The 22,943-nt window shown below is 47.6% G+C and overlaps 1 long non-coding RNA gene across 1 annotated transcript; it reads left to right on the top strand.

Annotated features, from left to right (window-relative positions):
• Window positions 1-6,075: 6,075 nt before the first annotated feature.
• On the top strand, window positions 6,076-21,520 carry LOC133349833 (uncharacterized). The gene is made up of 4 exons (XR_009755986.1): window positions 6,076-6,479; window positions 11,348-11,483; window positions 11,925-12,144; window positions 21,386-21,520. It is a non-coding gene; the product is annotated as an uncharacterized LOC133349833 (long non-coding RNA).
• The last annotated feature ends 1,423 nt before the right edge of the window (window positions 21,521-22,943 follow it).

Below are 22,943 nucleotides of genomic sequence, written 5' to 3'. Positions count from 1 at the left end.
TGCATTGAATATTAACGTGTGGCCAGCGTCGAATTCATAACCATCATCAGCCATGTTCAGTCCACTGCTGGATGAAGGCCTCTACGAGCCACCCCGGAAGATCTCATGATTCCGCAATCCAACTCACTCTGGCAAATGGAGCTGACCTCATCGCTCCATCTCTGCGGTGGTCGTTATCTCTGTGATGTGTTTAACTTTTTCTGCCATTCCTTCGCCAGTCTCGTCCATCTGCGATCGTCCCTTCCAACGATATGTCCAGTCCAAGCCCACTTTTCGTAAGGATCTATGTCATATTTTTCATTTGTGTTCCCCGATCCATGAGTTGTTCTTTGTCACTCAAAACAATTCCAGGCATGCATCCTCACCATCATTATTTGCATACTGTTCAATTCTTATCCCATTCATTACTGTCCGTGTGTCCGCTCCGTACGTCGTGGTGGGTAATATGCACTGATTGAAAACTTTCCTCTTTAAGCACATTGCTGAATTTAGGTTTCCAACAATCCCTCCACCCTGCTCTTGTTCACTTCTCTTTCATCGTTTTGATCCAAATCCCACTTGAATAATTGCCCTCGGGGTATCTATGTACCGCTGTTTTATTTCCAGTCGTGCATCTCCAACAATTAGTATTTTATCTTGTTTAATAATCGTGTTTTATATTTTAATCAGCCGCGGTAATGCAAATTGCAGATTACAACCCCGTAGAGTTCGTAGCACGCGCAGTTTTTCGCACGCCAAGGCGCGCGAAAGTGCCGCCAAGCTGGAGCGCAGCCCAAAGTGGCGACAACAATTGCCCAAGCTCTGTGGACCGACATTCAGATGTTTGACCATTTACATTGTTTTTTTTTACTCGTTTATCTTGAGCCAAACTTTGCAAACTTCAGCAAAGTTCTTCAGTCAATCCCGTGGTTCATTTCCATTGGTCAGAATAATGTCTCCATCACCAACGGTGTTAATTTTTGTTATCTCTGTTTACGCGTTCATGCTGATCCAATTTTTAGGAAATATCTTCCTAAAGTTGCTGCGAATTGCCTCTTTGAGAGCGTGAAATTGAATTATCAAAGCTACAATGACAATCTCTTATTGGGCTGCTTTCACGACGTGCTTTAACATGGATTTAAAATTTACAGGCGTTCACTTAGCGCACGCATTAACCCAGAAACTTTTATTCCGTGTTACATCGCCGTAATTTTGCAGTTTTAGTGCTTTTATGTCCACAACATTCCAGAGTACCAGATGATAAAATGTAATAAAATATAACCCACGGCTGAATGAAAAATGCAGAATTCAGAATGGCAGAATTTGTACTTGGCACTTGAACAGTCGAGCAGTGGTGGTTACTCAACCTATCATCCTTCTGGGGTCGATACAATTAATACCAGAGAGTTAAAAGTGGTTGTCCTTTAGATAGACTCGCCCCCGCCATAGAAATGTAGACTTTCCACAGGAGATAAGCACCACCTTCAATGCTCATTTGAGCAAAGCGTTACTTGAGAATATGTTCCATCACCATGGTGCCGTGTACTAAAAGGCACACAGACTTACTGCTCACGCGCTGATCGAGATATTTTAAAATATATATTTAATGCGTGAATGTGGCTACACTGTTTGCAGTGTCCCGACACAACCATACAACGTCACTCTGTTTAAAGGGAAGCGGGGGGGGGGGGTGAGACACGGTCAGTGTTAAATAAACCGTGAACAGATGTCAAAATGTTCAACGCTGACCAGAATGAGTAGCGATACGATCTGATTTTGTCCATTGTGCCTTCTGCTGCAGCTCTCACCTCCGTGAATGCACAAAGGCTCGGATACGTGCGATTAACACTCAACGTTACCATCGACAGCAGCCATGATCAATCCACTGCAAAAATATGTCAAAAACCATGGTATCTGGTAGCTGTAACAAAGCGTTGTCCATGACTGTCTCCACTGCAGTGGCACACACACACCCACTGGGGGTCACCAACAGACAGACGTACAAAGTGTCACCTCTGCACTGAACGCCACAGCGTGCAGAATGGGCATTCCCTCCCCCTCCTCCTTCCCCAGGTTGCCCAGACAGTCGAAATGGACCGACGGAACAACCACCAAGCCAACGTTGACTGGCTCTCCAAGCCAGTTCGCATACAGCCAACAAAAGCAGCGAATCTTTGTGCAGTCAGGGATCAGTGCCGTGGTTTTCAAACGGTAGAACCGCTTCCGAGACGAACGACCACCACGGAGATGGAACCTATTCCATGGACGGATCAAAGCAGAATCATTGGACCGCAGGAAAGGGGGGAGGGGATTCATCCATCAGTGGATAGACAATGGTTGCTGTTTGATTATGAGAATTGAATGCCCCTCCATTTGCCCCACTACGGCAGGTGGGAGCTGCTTGTTAGCTCGACTCACTTGATTGAGTCAAACCCAGCAGTTGTAGATGACGCAAAACACCGGCGAAGCGACCTCGACACGACGGATATCTCCACGAGGACCCCCCCCGTCACTGAGCCTGGCTCGCTCGACGCTGGGGTGACCGTCTCGTTTGTTTTTTATTTATACGATTCACTACTGGGAAGGAATTTTCATTTAAATTGTGTTTAAAAGATCATTGTTGGTGAGCATAAGGCACAGGAGCATAACATTAATTCAATTTGTAAAGCTTTTGCCTGACGTTGGTCGGATTTATTTATTTTTATATTTCCATGCCGCGCGCCGTACAGACAAGTTGCAATTATTTCCCAAGGGGGGGGGGTGCAAGCTCACCCCCCCCCCAGCCCCCCTCCCCCACAGCCCCTCCCCCACAGCCCCCCACCCCCAACGCCACCCACCTCGCTCCCCCACTCTGACAGCGCCGAGATGAAACAAAGAGCATGATGACGCCGTGTTGCAGGCGGAGGTGGAGGAAGCGGGCGATGGACAAGGATTATAATTTTAAAAGAAGGAAACTATCGAGTCGTTTGTTGTTCTTGTTGTTGTCACATCTTAAGCAGAGCGAGAAGAGCGTTTGGCGCCTAATTGGATAGCCAGCCTCGGTGCTAATTGGGAAATCTGGAGAAGAGACTGCGACTCGAGAGATGAGGCAGACTTACTTTCCTCCCTGGAGGGGCTTTTCGCTTGCTTGTCACCACCACCACTTACGCAAAAAAAAACCCCGACGTTACTTTAATACGTATATATATATATACAGTATAATACTTTAATTAACACTCCTTGCTCAACATCCCCACGGGACGTCAAATTATTAAAAAAAAGTTGTTGACAAACACATTCCTTCGGAGGGAGCTGGTAGGAACGTTGGGTTTCTCGGTCAATGGCCAGGGTCAACGGCGGCGTGGTGTATTCCGCAAATATGCCCGACTGTGAGGTCGGGCACAAGCCGACGTGAGTAGGTTAAACGTTGAGTTTTATAAGGGCACCACGGGGTGAGCAGCCCCTCCCCACCCAGCCCCACTCCTCCCACCCCCCACCCAGCCCCACCCTCTCCACCCAGCCCCAGCGCCACCCTCCCCACCCAGACCCCTCCCCACCCTCCCCACCCAGCCCCTCCCTGCACGACGGACGGACACAATAATCCTCTGTGGGCTGGTGTAACCAGGAGGTTCCTTCCAGTATTAATTTAGCCGGCTATGTACAGGTGCGTGCATGTGTGGTCAGCAACAAACGCCTTTGTGGCCGCGTTTTGCAAACATTCTCGCCCAAAGTTGGTATCTACAGCAAGGACGTCAAGCGATTTCATCGCCGTCGTGACGTACGCACTGCAGCATGTGCGCATCAACATACGAATCGTAGGCAAACACAGAGGACACAAAATAACGCTTCCTGTGTTTCCCTTTAGTAGACTGTTGGGTGGCAAAAGTTGGTAGCAAGTTATCAGCTAATTAAGACCGGCACGGCACACGATGGGGTGGGTGGCCAGTACCACGGTCGCCTTTGTCTCCCCAGTACTGATGTTTACGCACTGCACGCAGTACACTGCAGGACCGTACCCGATGAAGGCTGAGTGGACCTTGAGGAGGCCCCGGGACCGATTCAGATATTTGCCACTGATATTGGCCTTGAGTGGGAATTGAAATTGGGTCGTCGGGTTCATATAGCACAGTGCGCTGACAACTACACCACCACTCCCCACGAAGACAAAGATCCCCCATATAGTCTTTAGCAGACTGTGCGGGCAAGTGCTGCTCTGTGAGCAGCTGTGAAGGCCGGCACGGCACACGAAGGAATGGGTGTCCACCACCACCTTTGTATCCCCAGTGCCGATGTTCGCACATATACAAATTTTAGGCTGAGTCGACCTAGGGGAGGCCTGTGACCAGTTCAGATATATGTCAAACTCGTAAATCGAACTCGGATATACGGGGTTGTGCGCTACACCACAACAACAACCGCCTTTGGCCCCGAAGTGGCGGTAACGTGGTTGTGGCAGGCTAGGTGCATCACACGGACGCATACCCACACAGGATGTACACAGCATCAATGATGAGCCGATCCGTTCCTTTTATCACAGGTTTCAACGTTATCTGAATGCAACTGAATAAAAGATATGCAAAATTCAAGACATTATCCTGCTATCCTATCATATGAATGCGTTTTATCCGGATACTCCGTTTTATGAGAAATAATAAGAAGCTTTTACCCTTTCTGGCAATAAAACATGTTCAAACACCAAATAGAAACCTTTTGCAAGGAATCAAGTCTGCATTGACCACACGTACTTGTGGTGAACATGCAAACAAACATGCTCTGATAATTCATATTATAACATATGCAGTCTTTGAAACGGATTGGCCTACACCAGAGACAATCGTTTTATTGCCAGAAAGGGTAAAACCGATTCTTATTTTTCATACTTTGATACTGGCAAAACAGGTCCCATGATATACTCCAGTTTCATTACCAATTGCAAAATACTTTAGAAATTAAAACCTTCTTAATTCAGCAGTTTCCAAGCTAAACGTGACAATAACAACAACAAAAACAGACGTGAAAACAACACAATGCCTTTAATAATATCTATTGTATTACTCAGGTTTAACTTTTATCATTGCAAGCATGACGCTCATTATCATAACAAAAAAACCCCACGAAGTTTACCGACAGGAATTGATTCATACAGTGACATAAAAATTTTATTACCGGGATTCTGTTTATGTAAAGTACCAGCTTGGATTACGACTACACACAAGCCGGTTTGCCTTATTAATCACAACAAGGCAAGGCTAATGTGCTACCTGTGATCAGAATATGGCCTAAGTACCCTTGATTGATTGGAGTTTTCCCGTTCTCATTTATAACCTTTCTTTAAACCAGGAGAGAGATAGCCTCTGGAGATAGCGCATACATTTGCTTGCAAGGGAAGGAAACCCGTCGGGTAAAATATATTGCGATTATACACAGCCCTTTGTCAATCCACTTCTGGATGAAGTTCTCGGTGGGGGGGGGGGATTGACTATACTTCACCACACAGGACAATGCGGACTGGTGAAGCGGCAGTAGGGGAGAGGAACTGAGGACTCATTCAGATATGACTCACCGCTGGCGTTAGGCGAATCGAACCCGTGCAGCGCGTTAATAAACTGCGTCACGGCTCCGCCAACATTGCCACGAGAAGCAACGAATTGCAAAATCGGTGCAAATGAAGGGTGAACCGTTGCACAATTGTGACATGGCACGAGATTGCACATTATTTACCTTCGAAACTTGAGCAGCACGGAACTGCGTAATGCAAGGAAGGGCAATGGACCACAAGGACACTCCGAGACATTTCGTTGTCAACCCTCAAAAGCAAAAAGGATATAAAGATTGAAGGGGGGAGAATACAAAACTGCAAGAAAAATTATAATCTAAAGAAACCGTGGCCTTTGCACGCTGCTATCAAACCCAGTCGATCATCACCCACCACCCCTACCCACCCCTTCACTCTCACAGTGCATTTCTGGGTTGCCAGGCAACCGCAGGACCGTTTATCTGTGGCTGCCATGGCAACGGAGGGGGGGGGGAACAGTTCCACGGTTGCTAAGAGACAGCGGGCAGAGTTCCACGGTTGCTAGGAGACGTGATTGACCAGGGTGGAATTACATGCTCGGGCCTAGCGAACGCATAGACGAGAAGGAGTAACCTCTGGTTCCGTACAGACCACAGAACATCTGCTGCCCTCTGATACTTGATCTTTTAATGCATTCGAACACTTTTTTTTTTCAGACTCTATCTTTCATGTTACGTATACATACTGCTCAAAACTCGCATGCGAATGTGTGTGCTTGGTTCATGTATTAAATTTAGATGTGGCAATTTATCTTCAATTTGGCAGGTTATCTTTATCGACCGTCAAGGCAAGTGCTGTTAAACCGAATACATAACCCGTGATAATACCAGTAATGATAATAATAATAATGATGATTAGCACTCAGTCATTTTGCTGCCGGATGAAGGTGTCCAACGCGCATGCCGTGTTGTTCGTGGGAGTTGACGGACCATACTTCACCACGCTGGTCAGTGCGGGTTGGTGAAGGGGAGGGGGGGGGGTACTTAGGACTCGTTAACATATCGCTCGCCACTGACGTTAGCCGTGGTCGGGAATCGAACGCAGGTGTGATGCGACATGTGGCCAGTTTGAGTCTACGTTACAGCTGGTGTCATCATCATTATCAACAATAGTATCATCATTAAATGAATTGAGTCGCAATGCCAAAATTAATTTACGACGAGAGTGATGAGTAGGAGTGTAATGATTCAATCCCGGCCCCTACTCCCATTCTATATGATGCATCGTTGCGATACAGGATCTCCCATTCGATTCAATAAGCGATGATCATTTTAACATTGCGGTCAACGTTGCGGCCTCGAGTGAGTGCAGGAGGCACGTGAAGACGCTGCACACAACATGTGCCTGCTTACTATATCGTTCATCCTCGCGCACGCGAATCAAAGCGTGCATTGCCCAGCTTGAAATTCTGCATCGGAGCATCCCTGGTGATGGGGGATTGAACCCAATTCTGCGTGGTTATAACGCAGGGCACACACACATACATATAACACAGGGCACACACACATACATACATATAACACAGGGCACACACACACACATACATATAACGCAGGGCACACACACATACATATAACACAGGGCACACACACACATACATATAACACAGGGCACACACACACATACATATAACACAGGGCACACACACACACATACATATAACGCAGGGCAAACACACACACATACATATAACACAGGGCACACACACACACACATACATATAACGCAGGGCACACACACATACATATAACACAGGGCACACACACACATACATATAACACAGGGCACACACACACATACACGCAACCCCCCCCCCCGCCCTAACAAATCACTAATACACATTTATATTCCGTAAATAAATGTTCACATAGCACGTTGAACTAAAAAAAAATAGGTGGCCCAACACGTTTATAAATGCACATTTTAAAAATGTCTCCATAAACTAGCACGCATATACAAAACAAAGAGAACGCAATTATCCATTTTAATGAAGTGTAAAAAAAACATGTGATTTAATTGCGTTGTGTACGATCGAGCCTATTTATGGCTCCTACAGAATGTGGTTTATGATGATAAATTGCCATGCACAGTCAAGTCGCCTGTGTAATCATTAATCATTATTTTCTTATGCATGTCCATTTGTTACGTAAAAAAATTTGACAACAAAAATCCCAGTTTTCCTGAAATTTCTGTTGCAGGCGTACCCAGAATTCTCTAACCTCACAGAGATCACTTCAAGGTCACTTTCAATTCTGGAAATCAAATGTATCAAAACACACTTTTGAATGCAAATGCAATGTGCACAGTGAGGAAATACAGCTAAACAAGTTATATTTGCATAAATATTACAAATCAGCGTGCTAATTTATAAACTAATATTTTTTTTTCAACCTGCTTGCCCCGAGGCCCCTTAGGTTAAGATGCTTAAATTAAAATCATAGATTGACATTTGAGCCTTGAATATGCACCTAGAGAGAGAAAAAAAATCCAATTTATAGCGGACAAGGGCTGTACAAGCCACGACCATCCTGATTTTATTTAAATGTCGCCAGAATTTGCTCAAAGGCCAATGTTTTTTTGTTTGCTTGTTAGAGTTGTTGCCATAGGTACGTAGCACTGTGATGCAAAAAAATGATAGCAGTTAACCTCTGACTATTTTGGCGGTGTTGTTTTCTGGCTGTGGGGGTGGGGGAGGGATGATACAAACTCGGAGAGACTCTAATTGCAGGGAGAAGTGTCAGAAACGCAGCAGCAAAGCCGATTGTCAACCGCGTCAACAGACAATAAAGCATTTTTATTCTCTATCTGATAAAACATAAAAGGTTGATTTGGCACCTCACCTCGTCATCAATCCAGTCGAGAGTGGTTTTTAATATTTATTTTAGAGGGGTAGGCAGACGGTGTTATTTTTTTAAAATAGAAACAGATAAACAACGCGTCCCCTGGAAAGAAGTGGTACAATCCACTGCTAATCACCATTATGGGTGCTTGGGCAGCAAATATTACGAGCCAAGGGATGGCTGGCACCTAGTTTTCAGTCGTACAGTACATTGTTGTTACAGGTTTAAATTGAGCCAAATGTTATCTCCGACATTGAATGCGCCCGAAAAGCATAAACATAATTCTGCGTATGGCATGACAATATTCATGAACACGTTTTTGTTTGTTAAAACCTAACCTTGAAAAACTACTATTATTTTAGAAGAATACACGCAGCAAAAAAAAATTAGAGGGTGAAACAATGATGCATTGGCGAGCGCACTAAACCTAGGAAGTTTTAACGTCAGTGGTGAGTGACATATGGAGTGGGCTGCCCCCCCCCCCTTCACCAGAGTGGTGAAGTATGTTTCGATTGAAAGCTTTCGTGACTGCAGGGATTCATCTTCTTGGTTCTTTCGGTACAGTCACGTAGAATGGAAATAATAAAATAATAAAAACAAAACATAATAAAATACAATTCTCACGACGTTTCGGCCACAACGCAAACAGCCGTCCTCAGGTGGAGAACAGGTCTGTCGAAAAGACAGAGTGTTCCTACAAAAAAAAAACTTCAGACTGTCTTCTCGACAGACCTGTTCTCCACCTGAGGACGGCTGCTTGCGTTGTAGCCGAAACGTCGTGAGAATTATTTTATTATGTTTTATTTTTATTATTTTATTATTTCCATTCTACGTGACTTTACCGAAAGAACCAAGAAGATGGTGAAGCATGGTCAAACAGCCTCCGCAACTGACACAGCATGGCGAGGCCTTCATCCAGCACGTGGATTGACAAAGGCAATAACATCAACAATTCCATATTCTACTTTCACGGCGGCTACTGTGAATCATTATAATATAAATAAATATGAGACGACACACGTGTGGTATTATGCCAATGTTTATACGGACTGCGCGCTACGCAACGCACTCTGTCACACTGACTACGCAATAAAATCCACTGAATATTCCAAGACACATGCTTGTAAAAAAATATATATAACATGCAACGATTCTCACTAATTTACAGTCTGATAAGAAGTTCGCTGCGTGTTTCCGTTGTCTGGAACAAGCCGCCGAGCACGATTCATTGCCAGCGCGAGACTGGCCTCATCTGAGCGGATTTCTTCCCCCCAATATTGGTTTTCTGACACCGCCGCGGAGTGGAGCAGCGGCGAGCTCGCGAGTGGCCTCGCTAGAGTGCTGGGATGGGCACGCGGCACGCTCGCCTGTAATCCGGCACATTAGGGCCACGGGTTCTTGGGTGGGATCGTGCTGAGATCATTGCGAGCGGGACACCCAGATGCAGGGCGCATGAGGTGGAAGGACTGAAATGGGGTGGTTCAGCCAGGGAGGTCAGTGACCTTGTCCGTGTGGATCTTTGAGCGTTATATCCCCACACACACACACTTCATTTTCCTGATACCTACAAAAAATATATATATCCCCACACACACACACACTTCATTTTCCTGATACCTACAAAAAATATATATATCCCCACACACACACACACTTCATTTTCCTGATACCTACAAAAAATATATATATACACACACACACAAAGGAAAACTAGCCAAACACCGTGAGCAGGACCCTCCTGAAAAGCAGTGTCTCGGGACTCACATAGATAGAATCAAACCGGCGACCTTTGGATTGCCAAGTCGAGCGCGCTAAGCGCTACATCACACGGCAGCGTCCCCATTCATCTTCAAATATTGCGTCAATAGTTTTGAGCGAGGCTTCTTTGCACGGACAAAAAAAATATTTCTCCCGTGGCATCTCCGCGGGTGGAACAAAAAAAATACCCTCGCTGGGAAATGTTGCCGAGGCTCGTCAGAAGCCTCTCCCGAGCTTTCACGCCAACGACGCTTAACGTCCCGAATTTCTGTGGGGAAGGGACTGGGTAGACAAGCTTTTGACAGCGCGCGTAAGATCGCATTATTTCCCTCTTCCCGTCATTATCATGCAGAAGAATTCCCATTTAAATACGGAACGAACGCGTAACAATCCCGCTTGTGATTTACCATTGAATTAATACAGCTAAAATTGGTTTTACGTTGATTGCTTCCCGATTCCGTTGAAGGTTTATGATAAGATATTAAGGCTAATTGGCAACAGTGAGGGTGAAATGTCCTCAAATGCATTCGAGAAAGGGGGCATTAAATTTGCCACGGGGATGGGTTGTGTGCCGCGTGTAACCGCACACCCCGGATCAATGGGATTACTCAGATTCGACGGGATAATCAGTAAGCGGGAAAATGGAAAAAAGAAAAAAAGAAGAGAGACATTTTTTTTAAAAGCCACTACGGCTCGCGCTGAACTAGCGTGCTCTCTCTCTCTCTCGCTCGCTCCAGGGCTTTGAGATTCCGCGGAAACGCAGCGATCTTGGGAATTTGTACATCTCCAGAAGGTTATTTAAAGGAAGCAACTTTGCATGAGAATCATTAAAAAAAAGAAGAAGAATAATAATAAGAAGAAGAGGGGCCTATTCATGCGGTTGCTACGCTACTGGAAATTTGCGGAGCGTGGTTTTTTTTTTGTGTGTGGCGGGCGTGCTGCTGCCCGCACAGCACCGTGGGCAGTAGCACCACCACCGGCAAAAAAAATCCACCACGTTCGCAACATCTCTCCTCTCTCCGCATTTCTGCAACGTCCTGCCGCGCTCGTCATGGAAATGCGTAGACAGGAGAGATGTTGCGAGCGTGCGCCGCTGCTGTTTTTCATATCGACGCGCGGAGAACTGCTTACACAAAAAATGGCATCGATTGATTTTATTGGATTGACTCTTAGGCCCCCCCCCCCCCCGCTAATGGTCCTCTTTATTTGTTTCCAGATGCATGAAATGCTGGAAAATGCAGTTTTACTGCTGCAGTCAGAACACACGACGCCCTCCCTCTGCCCCCACACACCGACGAGGAATATTGAGGATCGGAAAAGCTTTCGTGGCCTAAGCAAAGGACCACGCCGTGGTATATTATTATAATCTATTGACTACGTGAGACACGAGGACACTAACCCAACACACACACACACGCGCGTCTCAATCTCCCATATCCCGATGTGGCCCCCCATCGAAAATATTTCGTTGGCGCGACCGCGAGCACTCCTGAGTAATTGAATAGGTGGCGTCTGCATCAGAAGTGACGCCTGTTGTGTCTGTCCTCCCTGCCCACTTGCCGCCACCTTGATTCATCGCCCTGGTAAATAGCGCTGAGTTACGGTCAAAACCGGCGTGGCAGAGCGAGGGAGCGTGCGGGGCAGCGGTGTCCGTGATTAACGTGGAGGGCCAGGCACAATGTGGAGGCTTCCTTGCCCGGGAACACGAGTCGGCGCGGCGTGGTTGGCGTGGTGCATCGGCGCAAGGAATTAAATGAGGGCCCGCTGTTAAATGTCTCTCTTCGCGGCCCCAGCAGCCTTGGCAGCTCCGGCTGGAGCCCCGTGGGTCCCGGTGCACGCTGGGAAGCTGCTTTGGCGCACATGGACCGTGCCAGGCGGACGCGCATCGCCCTTGGTGAAGCCGCAAAATAAAGGGTTAAACAAAGCCGGCGAGAAAACAGTGAGAGAGAGAGGGGAAAAAACACCAGCTCACTCAACAATATCAATCTTGCCAAGAGGAAGACAAAAGGAAAGGTACATTTGGAATCGTGAGTTTTTTTTTTTGAGCAGCCTGTTTACAAAGGAGGTTTGAAATGTTGCTTTGTCAGGCACGAGTCGAGACCGGGCAGTGTGTGGCATGAAGTCTGTCGTCGTCGTCGACATACCCCCCCCCCCCCTCTCTCTGCCTCTCTTTATATCTCTCCAGTACAGCGTCGCAGACATTTCGGACACACTTTCGATTAAAATTCGCTTTGCGTGGGTAGGGCTCGCGGGGATCGAAAGCCTCCCCAGGCGAAACGTTTATCAGATGAAATGAATGCAAATGCATGGGGATGAAACTTTAATGGTCGACTAATACGTGTCGACCCAAGACGACGCGCCTGGCTAAATGGCGTAATGGGTTAACAAGAACACTGTGGATCATCGGCATCACATCTAGCGATCACTCCGATTCTAGACCATCGCCATCGCATAGAACGATCACTCCGATTCTAGACCATCGCCATCCCATAGAACGATCACTCCGATTCTAGACCATCGCCATCGCATAGAACGATCACTCCGATTCTAGACCATCGCCATCGCATAGAACGATCACTCCGATTCTAGACCATCGCCATCCTTTAGAACGATCACTCCGATTCTAGACCATCGCCATCGCATAGAACGATCACAACGATTCTAGACCATCGCCATCGCATAGAACGATCACTCCGATTCTAGACCATCGCCATCCCATAGAACGATCACTCCGATTCTAGACCATCGCCATCGCATAGAACGATCACTCCGATTCTAGACCTTCGCCATCGCATAGAACGATCACTCCGATTCTAGACCATCGCCATCGCATAGAACGATCACTCCGATTCTAGACCATCGCCATCCTTTAGAACGATCACTCCGATTCTAGACCATCGCCATCGCATAGAACGATCACAACGATTCTAGACCATCGCCATCGCATAGAACGATCACTCCAATTCTAGACCATCGCCATCGCATAGAACGATCACTCCAATTCTAGACCATCGCATAGAACGATCACTCCGATTCTAGACCATCGCCATCCCATAGAACGATCACTCCGATTCTAGACCATCGCCATCACATAGAACGATCACTCCGATTCTAGACCATCGCCATCGCATAGAACGATCACTCCGATTCTAGACCATCGCCATCGCATAGAACGATCACTCTGATTCTGGACCATCGCCATCCCATAGAACAATCACTCCGATTCTAGACCATCGCCATCGCATAGAACGATCACTCCGATTCTAGACCATCGCTATCGCATAGAACGATCACTCCGATTCTGGACCATCGCCATCCCATAGAACGATCACTCCGATTCTCGACCATCGCCATCCCATAGAACGATCACTCCGATGCCGGCCACAGCAACACAACAGCGCAATGTTTAAAACATTAACAAATAAATGACGTGCTGTATATATCGACACTCACTTATACATGGATGTCCAGAAATGCATCTAAGCCTGGCCTGTCTGGATGAGCGATCTCGATAATATTGCCGAAGCCAGCACACCACATCCGGAGGGCTTCCCACGATGGCTGTGGCTGCTGATGACTTTCCACACACTCCAGTCCACCAGCGACACGCACGACATTTCTGCATCCGGCACACCACATCCAGTATACCGTTTGTGCCATGACTGGTGCGACTCGTCACGTGTCGCCTACTCCAGGCTACCAGCGAGCCGAAGAAAATACTTAAGAGAGGAATTGTTTCCGTGGTTTAAAATAAATAAGTGAAGTTACATGCCGATTCTCGTGAAGCCACTCTATAGCACGGGCTCAATGAAAAAAGGTCTGGACAAACCAACCAGAACTGGTGTGCTCTATCATATAGAGAGGTGGAATGGTGGGCGCAGTGGTTAGCACACTGCATTATGTATGTACGTTGAACTTCTTTCGCACCGTACGTAGTCAATCGCGCTAACCAGGGTTGTGGGGGAAGGACAACAAACTGAATTAAAAAGGCAGTTCTAAAGAAATTAGTTTTTTTTTCTTCCAATCTACATTGAAAGTGCCACAGCTCTAATGTCTTCCTAATATCGGAAGGAAGAGCGTTCCAGACGGCCGCAGAAGCGCGTCTGAAAGCGCGCGATGCGGTGACCGTCCAACCCCGAGGATGCATGCCAGCCACGGCTCACGCCAGTGACGAGTGATGTCTGAACCAGTCCTGCCTCCTTCCCTCCTCACCAACTCGCACTGAGCAGTGCGGTGAAGTATGATCAAACAACCGACATCACCCCCCCCCCCCCCCACGTGGCCTCGCGAGACTTACACAGAGCATTTGCCAAAACCAAACAGGAGTCATTGTTTTTCTGGATGGTAATCATAATGCAAAATACTATTAAGTCATCAACTGCAATTATAACTGCACCAACCTAAACAGTGACAGTGCTCTCTTCGCGTGCATTCATTGTGTCAAATTAATGAGACGTATGATCCTTAGGGAATGTATGGATGTTAAGTGTGGGGTGATTTGAAAGGATATCTTACGAAGTTACCGAGTCAACCCAGGTAATAGGGGAAATGCAGCACGGCGGCACTTACACACACCCAGCGCGTGCCAATGAGAGCGTGAAATATGTTCTCATTAGTGGAAGAAATAACACAATTGCTCGAGTGATGTTATTATTTACCATGGAAACAGAGTCGGCGTAGCAGAGGCGTCGTCATGGCAAGCAACGAGCACGCGCGCTCTCTGTGCGGCACGAGAAATTCTCTCTCGCAGACTTTCACATTTCTACGTGTAATGAGTAGCACATAAACAAACACTACCCAGGAATTCTTGAGAATAAATTAATAAACGATGTATTTTTTACACATGTATATATATATTTTTTAAAATAATAATAATAATAATGTTGAAAGCCCTTTGTCATTTCAATATGGGATGAAAGCTTCCTCCGTTGCCCGCGCCAGGCATGGCGAGTGGGATGGGGTAGTTTGAGAAGCGCGGTTGGTTACGTACGGTGCGAAAGAAGTTCAGCATACATACTTTGCCATACTTCACCACGGCTAGCATCAGCGGGTGAGCGACATCTGGACCGGTCCTGGGTCACCAAGCCCCTTTCGCCCAATCCCACATGAACTAACGTGATGAAGTATGGCCAAATCACCACCTTGGACCAACCAGCAATCAATTGACCGAGGACCGTAAGCGTGTACCATGTATGTACGTTGAACTTCTTTCGCACCGTACGTAGCCAACCGTGCTAATCAGAGGACAGATGGAGCTGACATTGCTAAGCTCTGCGCACCGACGTCTCGGGCGTACGGCGCTGCGCTGCTCTGCGTCGTTGTATTACGAATCTCTGCGGAGGATAGCGATGAGACTCTACGTGTGTACGCTGAACTTCTTTCGCACCGTACGTAGCCAACCGTCGTAATCGAAGGTGCGGGGTGAATGACAGCAAACTAAATACAAATAAGCACATTGAGCACGCGGTTCGCGGGGGGGGGGGCTCGTCGGGGTAGAAAACAACCCGTCGGATGGCCCACTCAACATAACTACTTAACGAGGGCGAGAATGGAATTAGAAAGGATTACGACGACTACGTCGTGTTTCTGGGGCGCAGACACCCCTGCTCAAAGGCAGCCTCTTCTTGAGGGCTCTTCGCCCTTTCGCCAAAGGGATAACATCGCTGTTAATTAGAAGGCTGCTGCTGCAAAAAAAAACAGGGCCACTTTGTTCACGTTCATTTGCATAAATTACATGGCAACGGATGCCTGATTGGAATTCAAAGGGAAACCAGGGGCTGTGGAATGAGGGTGAAGGGAAACCGTGCAGCAGTTCCAGTCACTCTGAAAAAAAAAATCATATTCATTTTTAATTTTGAAAGTGCTTCAAAGGCGCGCAACTGTTAAAGTGTTTTTTTTTTACGACGCTGTTGATATGCAGATTTTTTTTTACGGGTTTATAAAAAAATTAATCACGACGGTGTTTGCCGTGCAAAATAAACAAATGTAAGTTCCTTGTAATTGAATGTAGAATAAATACGCATTCACTGTGTCCAAATGTGGCAATGCGACACGGAACGGAACGTAGAATTGGGAGCCAAGGAACGGAACGCGTACCGAGAGGACGTTTACCGAGGAGATGGAGCAATGAAAACAGCTCGTGGGCAGACGCTCGGCGACAATACTACTGGAGATCTGTGAAATAAGCTTTATAGCTCATCGGATTCCTCCAGTGTAAATAAATACTCTGATTCAGAATTGTTATGTAGGTATTATGGGGAATTTCTTTTGCACCGTATGTAGCCAGCCGTGCAAATCGGAGGTGCGGTGGAAGGGCAACCAACTAAACACAACAATAAGTTTGTACAGAAATGAGTTTGCAATCTAAGTGATTTAAAAGTGCATAACTCCACTGGCTTCTTCATATGGGAGGCAAGAGCGTTCCAGACGGCTGCAGGCGCGCACCCGCAAACGCGCGATGTCGCACCACGTGAGAAGGCAACAGCTTCGGAAGACCAAGGCTTTTTGGAGGACAAAGGCCTAACTATCTCTCCACATCCCCATTCAGCTATGGATTTCGTCATAGCTGATGATGATGACGACGAGGTGGGTTAAGAATTCACAGCTTTGCATTACATCGCAGACCAAACATCCAGAGCTGAGATGAGCAATTACTCAACAAAGTAAAAAACACACAAAACGAGTAAAACAAGATTACCAGCATCACGTAAGGCATATCATAACCAACTGCAGCACTAAACAATACGAAGAAAATATTTTTTTAAAACCTCGGGCAAAATGTAATTGAATGGGGCCGGAGGACGATAATTATACACATAAAAACCCCTCGCATTATATTTTTTCTTCTAAATATACTTTCACGATTTCTTGGCGGAAGATCAAGGGTGGGCTGGAGGTTGTCAGCACAGATAGGTCACGTATCTAATTAGAGATGGGGAGACCTTTCAAATGACTTGGCGCCCCTCAACGCTGCCCAGCGGTCTGGCGCAAGTACAAGAGAATCACTTGCCTTGACGTACGTGCGGACTAATACATCTGTGAGATAACCAGCGAACAAATCAGCAAATGAATGCATATCATCATATTTATTGCCATTATCCTCAGCATCATCATCATCACCTTCATCGGCCATGATCAATCCACCAATGGACGAAAGCTACCCAAAGCCGTCGAAATCATCCCTCACGGTCCTGCGATTCAAACATTTCCTGGACTTCCTGCGCGGCCGTCTGGTTTAATTCATCCATAATCGAGGTTTTTTTGGCGCCCCTGTCTGTCTGTCTCGTATGGTGAAAGACAAACAGACGAGCACACGGATTGGAAGGCAATTAAAATTTTCCGTTTAAAAGCCCTCGCCCCAAGTCCCAATACCTCTGCAGAGCAGGAGCGCAGCCTGAGCTGCAGAGGTATTGGATAGTAGTCCGCAGGTCAAGGACACTCTGCTGCGTGACATTAAACATTGACATTCAACCTCCTGCCCTTACTTTGGCGTGACCGCCCCCCCCCCCCCTCTGCTCGTCGTAGAAGGAAACCGCAGACCGCCAGATGCTCTTCGGCAGTGGACGTTAGTGGCTCAATGACAGGCCGTGGATCTGAAGAAGCATCTGTACGATTAAAGTGACCATCGCGTGCGGGCGGCAGGAAACAGATTGTTTGCGGTCGAGGCAATCTGTTACGAGGTCTGAGCCAGGTTGGGTTCCATTAGGCGGCTCAATTCCTCGCGTCAACCACGGCAAAAATGACAGATTTCAAATTAAACACGGCCTGCAGCCATGTAGTTTATTATTGCCTGTTTATTTTCACATTTCCACCCCTCCCCCCCCCCACCAAATTCTGGGCCAACCACGCCAACAACGGCGCCTGTGCGCAGAGCAAAGCGCTCCCCCCCCTCTCCCGTGCTCTCGAGATCTCACTCCACGGAGCCTCGCGCTGTGATGATTCAGATCGGCCTGGACCGTGGCTTCTTAAGGTTGTCACCCGGTACCGTTGAAGGGTCTATCTCACCACTTCCTCGACGACAGAACGCAGTTTCCCTACGACTTATTTTTACGCAACGCTCCTATCCCTGGCTTTATAACGGGGATTAGTGGTGTAAGGCACTACCACTAGAGTACAAGGTACACATATCCATAATTTTACTTTATTATTGTATCCTATATTCATGTCATCCAATGAAGAGACTTAAACATTTTTAAAATAAAATAAGGCGAATTAATTTGTTAAATACCTTCATCGTTTATCAGAATTAGAATATTTATTTAAACTGGAGGAATCTTATGAGCTGTGAAGCTCTTTTTCACAGATGTCCAGTAGGGTGAGCAAATTGGAACCCTTTATCAATTCAATGCTGGATGAAGGCCTCCCTGTGAGGTATCACTCATGGGGGTCTATTCACCATACTTCACCACAACGGTGAGCGCAGTTGGTGAAGGTGGAGCTGGATCGCCATTCACGTTAACCGTGGCCAGGAATCGAACCCAGGGTTTCTGGGTTCACAGCGCACTGCACTAACCACTGTGCCACCACTCCACCCACCGCATTATTACATGCCTATCACTGGGCAGCTCACGGGTCACAGTGTCCCGCTGTGTGGGTTCATCCTCGGTCCCTGCAAAGGTCGCGTGAACCTGCCAGGACAGCCCTCACCGGTGCGTACAGTTTCAAATTATTACGATTTTTTTATAATTTAATATATTTCACTTTCGCAATCGGTGCACTTAACATTCAACACACTTAGATTCAAGTGTAATTAAATGTCACCAGCGAGGTAAATTAAATACAAAAGCTTCATTAACGCTTTTCCTCCACGGCAATTTTGACGGCAGGGAACGGAGACGTCCTGAAGCAATTGGACGTTTTTAAAGCACGATGATAATAAAAAAAAAATCATCATTATTTTGTTTCTGTGCCTCAATTCGTCACTTGGGATGGCAAGGAAGGGTCGTTTTTATTTCGCATTAGCCAGTCGCGGGCTGGCCGTCAGCGATGTTCCTTGCGAGAGCATCCCCGACGCCGTCTCTGAGCGTCGCGGTGAGATTTGTGCGGCGCACGCGCGTGAAAAGAGTTAAGCTTAATGGACAAGCTGCCAATGGCATGGAATGTAGTAATTAGACCTAGTGATTAAACACGTTATAGAATTTAGCACAGTTATAAGAGGGACAATGAAAGATTTGCTGCTTCAAAAAAAAATACTCGCCCAATGTGTGGCACGCTATGGCGGATGTATAAAAATGATAAAGGGCTTGAGTTTTTTTTTTGCTCGGAACGAAATAATTCTATTACTTTCAGCTCAATGCTGCGACGAATGGTGCAGAGCTGAGGCGCTCGAGGGCATGAGGAGGAGGAGCGAGAGAGCAAGAGAAAGGAGGGATAACATTTCCTCTGCAAATGGTGCCTGCCTGGTGTTTCTGCCGTGGCTAGAAACCAGACGCTGGCAGCTCTCCAGGCCGGAGGAGGCACGGGAGAGTGCAGGGTGGAAATTGCTCGCGGCTGGGGCTCCGCAAATGTAATGTGATTGGCTTTGGGAGCATTAGCATTGTCTGTGTCTCCGGAGGCGAGGGCATCAGTCACGGCGCTGATTTAGCCGCGAGACGTCCATCCATCCGTCGTCGTGGTAACGCACCGAGGTGCCGTGGACTCCCCCCCTCCCCTCCTCCTCCCTGCCGTGAGTCTGGAGGGCCACCCAGTGAGGTTTGACACCGCACACAGGCGTGATCACAAAGCCATCCTCTGCGCTCTCAGATGCACATCTTAGTCCGTGAGAGCAGAAGGCACTAAGAGCAGTGAGGCACAACGCCCATCGCCCGCGGTGGCTGTGAGATGTTAACGACCTCGCCTGGTATATATGAGATCGTGGTGTTCGGTCCCGACCCTGACGCCTGCTGTATATTTGGAGTGTTTGCATGTTCTACCCGTGGTCGCGTGGATTTTTCTCTGGGTCCTCCGGTTTTTCCTTCCACATTTGGAAACATGCGATTAGAGTATTTGGCTGTTATACATTTCCACACGATAAGCCACTTCGTTGAGCTGTCATTTGTGGCCAGGTCGCTTCTGAAAAAAAATCTATATAGCTCAGTGGGCCTTACCTGGTAAAATAAAAAGATAATTTTGTTTATGTTGCCTGACATGCATGTCTTGTATCACCGCATTGCATGTCCGAGGGTGGGGGTGGGCACGACCGTTCTAATATCTCTCGCCACCGATGCTATCCATGGCCGGGAATCTAACTTAGGGCACCCGGTTCGGAGTAGCAACTTTAAGGAAAGGCCACTACTAAAGGGAGCTCTTGATGGTATTTACGTCTACTCTTCCACAATGACAAGACGGGCTGAATCAGGTCGGTGTAATCACACCTTAACCCACCACAGGCGGATCGATTAATTGCGGTGAGCCCATCGTACTGTTGGGTGGACAGAGACGGAGGCAATTGAAGATGCTTGCCCCGGCTTCACAAGTGCCGCGACCAGGACATGGAATCACATCGGCGACGACTGGATTGCAATTCCAGGACACGAAACATTTCGCCACTGTAGTAGTTCCCTTAATTTGTCAGTTAAAAAGGTAAAACATTTAGTTTTTATATATATTCTGGGTCTTTCTAAACCAGTAACCCCTTCTACCATACCCCCCCCCCCCCCCCCCCCCCATGTAATCACAGGTAATACAAACAAATATATTTTAACAACCGCAGTGTGCTAACCACTGTGCCACCGCTCCAACCCCAATTTTTCAATGCTCATTCCTTTTTTTTTATTGAAATCAAAATCGAGTGTGCTTTCTATATTCGTGTGCGTCCGTGCCAACTCTCCGTTTTAATTACAAGAACTTGGGCGGATGTAATGTCCTACCTTCTTCTTCTAATTCTCAGCCACCCATTTTTAAACACCTGCAGCCTCCAAGTCAAGCGGGAGGAATAATATCCATCTCCCGAGTAAATCACTCACTCAGGCCGCTCCATTAAGTGGCTGCGAGCAGAGTTTTATGAATTGGCGTGGGGCGTGAGGCTGGAGGGGGAGGGGTAAAGGCAGCTGCCCATTTGTCACCCAGGTTCACCGGCGCGCAAGTGGAAATTACAATCGCGTCCCGTGTCTCCCACAACCCCCACCCCCCGAGCCTCTACCTCGCTGGAAGTCCTTGATGTGTTCCACGAAGGGCGACCGCTTCTCCGGTTGAGTCTGAGCAAACATGCGAAGCTGTGTACCACCGTGCCCAAACTAACTGCTTTACCAACTGGTTTTTTGTGTTATTTCACCAGGTCAGGCCCACTTGAGCGACGCAGTTATTTTTTCCAGAAGCGACCTGGCCACAAGCGATCGCTCACCGAAGTGGCTGATTTTCACGTGAACATCTTTAGCAGTCACCAGATAAAGGCGTGAGGTTGATTCTAAATGTGGTCAAACACCCCTCCCCACCCCCCCCCCCCCCCCACATCTGTCAGGGTTTGAAGTAAGCCATCATTCAGCAGTGGAATGACAAAGAGCTGTAACATCACAAATTAAACCGGGCACTTTTCTGACATCATGACAATGGAGGATCGTCAGAAATAAGACATTCCAAAAGCAGTTTGCTGCACCTCGTGATTCAACTCCGATAGGACAATCGGTAATAAAGTGCATTTAACAAAAAAGAAAATCTGAGCGAAATTTAATGAATGTCGATTTAAATTTAAATGTAATTAAATGGCGCACTCAATAGCGCCTGAACAGGTGGTCAAGAGGCCCCGGCTCACCTGCCTCGCATCCCGACGCTGCCAAGCAAGGACATCTCAGACCAGACACGGGGGTGGAGAGACCCGGGGGGGCGGGGGTAAGGAGGGGGAGGGAGAGGAGGGGGGCAAAGAAGGGGAGCAGAGGATGGGAGAGTAGGGGAGGGGGGGGGGGGCAGTCTGAGCAGAAATTGATCAGCGGTGGCAAAAAAAAAGTTAGGGAAGAAAAATGATGGGGCAGTGGCCAAACGTTATCAGCGTTTGGCAAATGACAAAGCTCTGCACGACCGTGGCAAACACACCCGCCGCGAACTTGGCGTGCTCGTGAGATTGCTTCTGCGACTTCAAGCAGTGCTGCTCGTTGCTGGCCGCTCCGCGTTTTCTGGGGGGGCCTGCGCTCAGCGGCCGCGCGCTAATTTCGTCGTAACGTTCTGTCACGTGGTGACCCGCCCGCACTGGGCATCTGTGCAAAAAGGAGCTTCATGGCTCATCGGATTCCTCCCGCAGTCTAAATAAAGATTCTGATTCTGACATTTGGCAACGTTCGAGCAAAACCAGACGCTGACACGGTGGTGTGACGGTCAGCACGACACCGGACTTGCAACCCAGGGGCGGCCGCTTCGATCTTCCGGCGCGGCAGTTTAAATCAATGGGCTGATAAGCTGGCCGCGCGTGGGTGGGGGTCAAGTGTGGGTATTCCTACAAAGACGATTTTGGCCAGCGTGAAAGAGTAGACCAAAATAATAAGCAGAGGGCCTTCCGCCAGCAGTGGCGTTAACAAGGCACTCCAGGGCTGCGCCTTTATCACGTATCTTTATGTTAAAGCACCATGCGTTTGTCAATGGAGATGATTTAAAAGTGCATAACTTCAGTGGCCTCCGCATACCGGAAGGGAGAGCAACGTTCCAGACGGCCGCAGAAGCGCGATGCAGTGACCGTCTTTGCAAAGACGTCTTTGCAAAGACGGTCACCGGCTCATCACGTGGATATTCATAGCAGCCAAATACTCGAAGCGGTACGCCTCTTGGTGTGCAGGTGGGCGAGAGGGGTTGTTGTATCGTGCGACTGCGAGAGATGGATACCGGCTGGGAAGGCTTGCCGAGAGGAG

The sequence above is a fragment of the Lethenteron reissneri genome, chromosome 31 (genome assembly GCF_015708825.2).
Source record: "Lethenteron reissneri isolate LAM-NWPU_2019-01 chromosome 31, ASM1570882v1, whole genome shotgun sequence".
Classification (NCBI taxonomy): Eukaryota; Metazoa; Chordata; class Hyperoartia; order Petromyzontiformes; family Petromyzontidae; genus Lethenteron; species Lethenteron reissneri.
The sequence above is the reverse complement of the archived record's forward strand: the minus strand, read 5'-3'. Positions and strand labels throughout refer to the sequence as shown.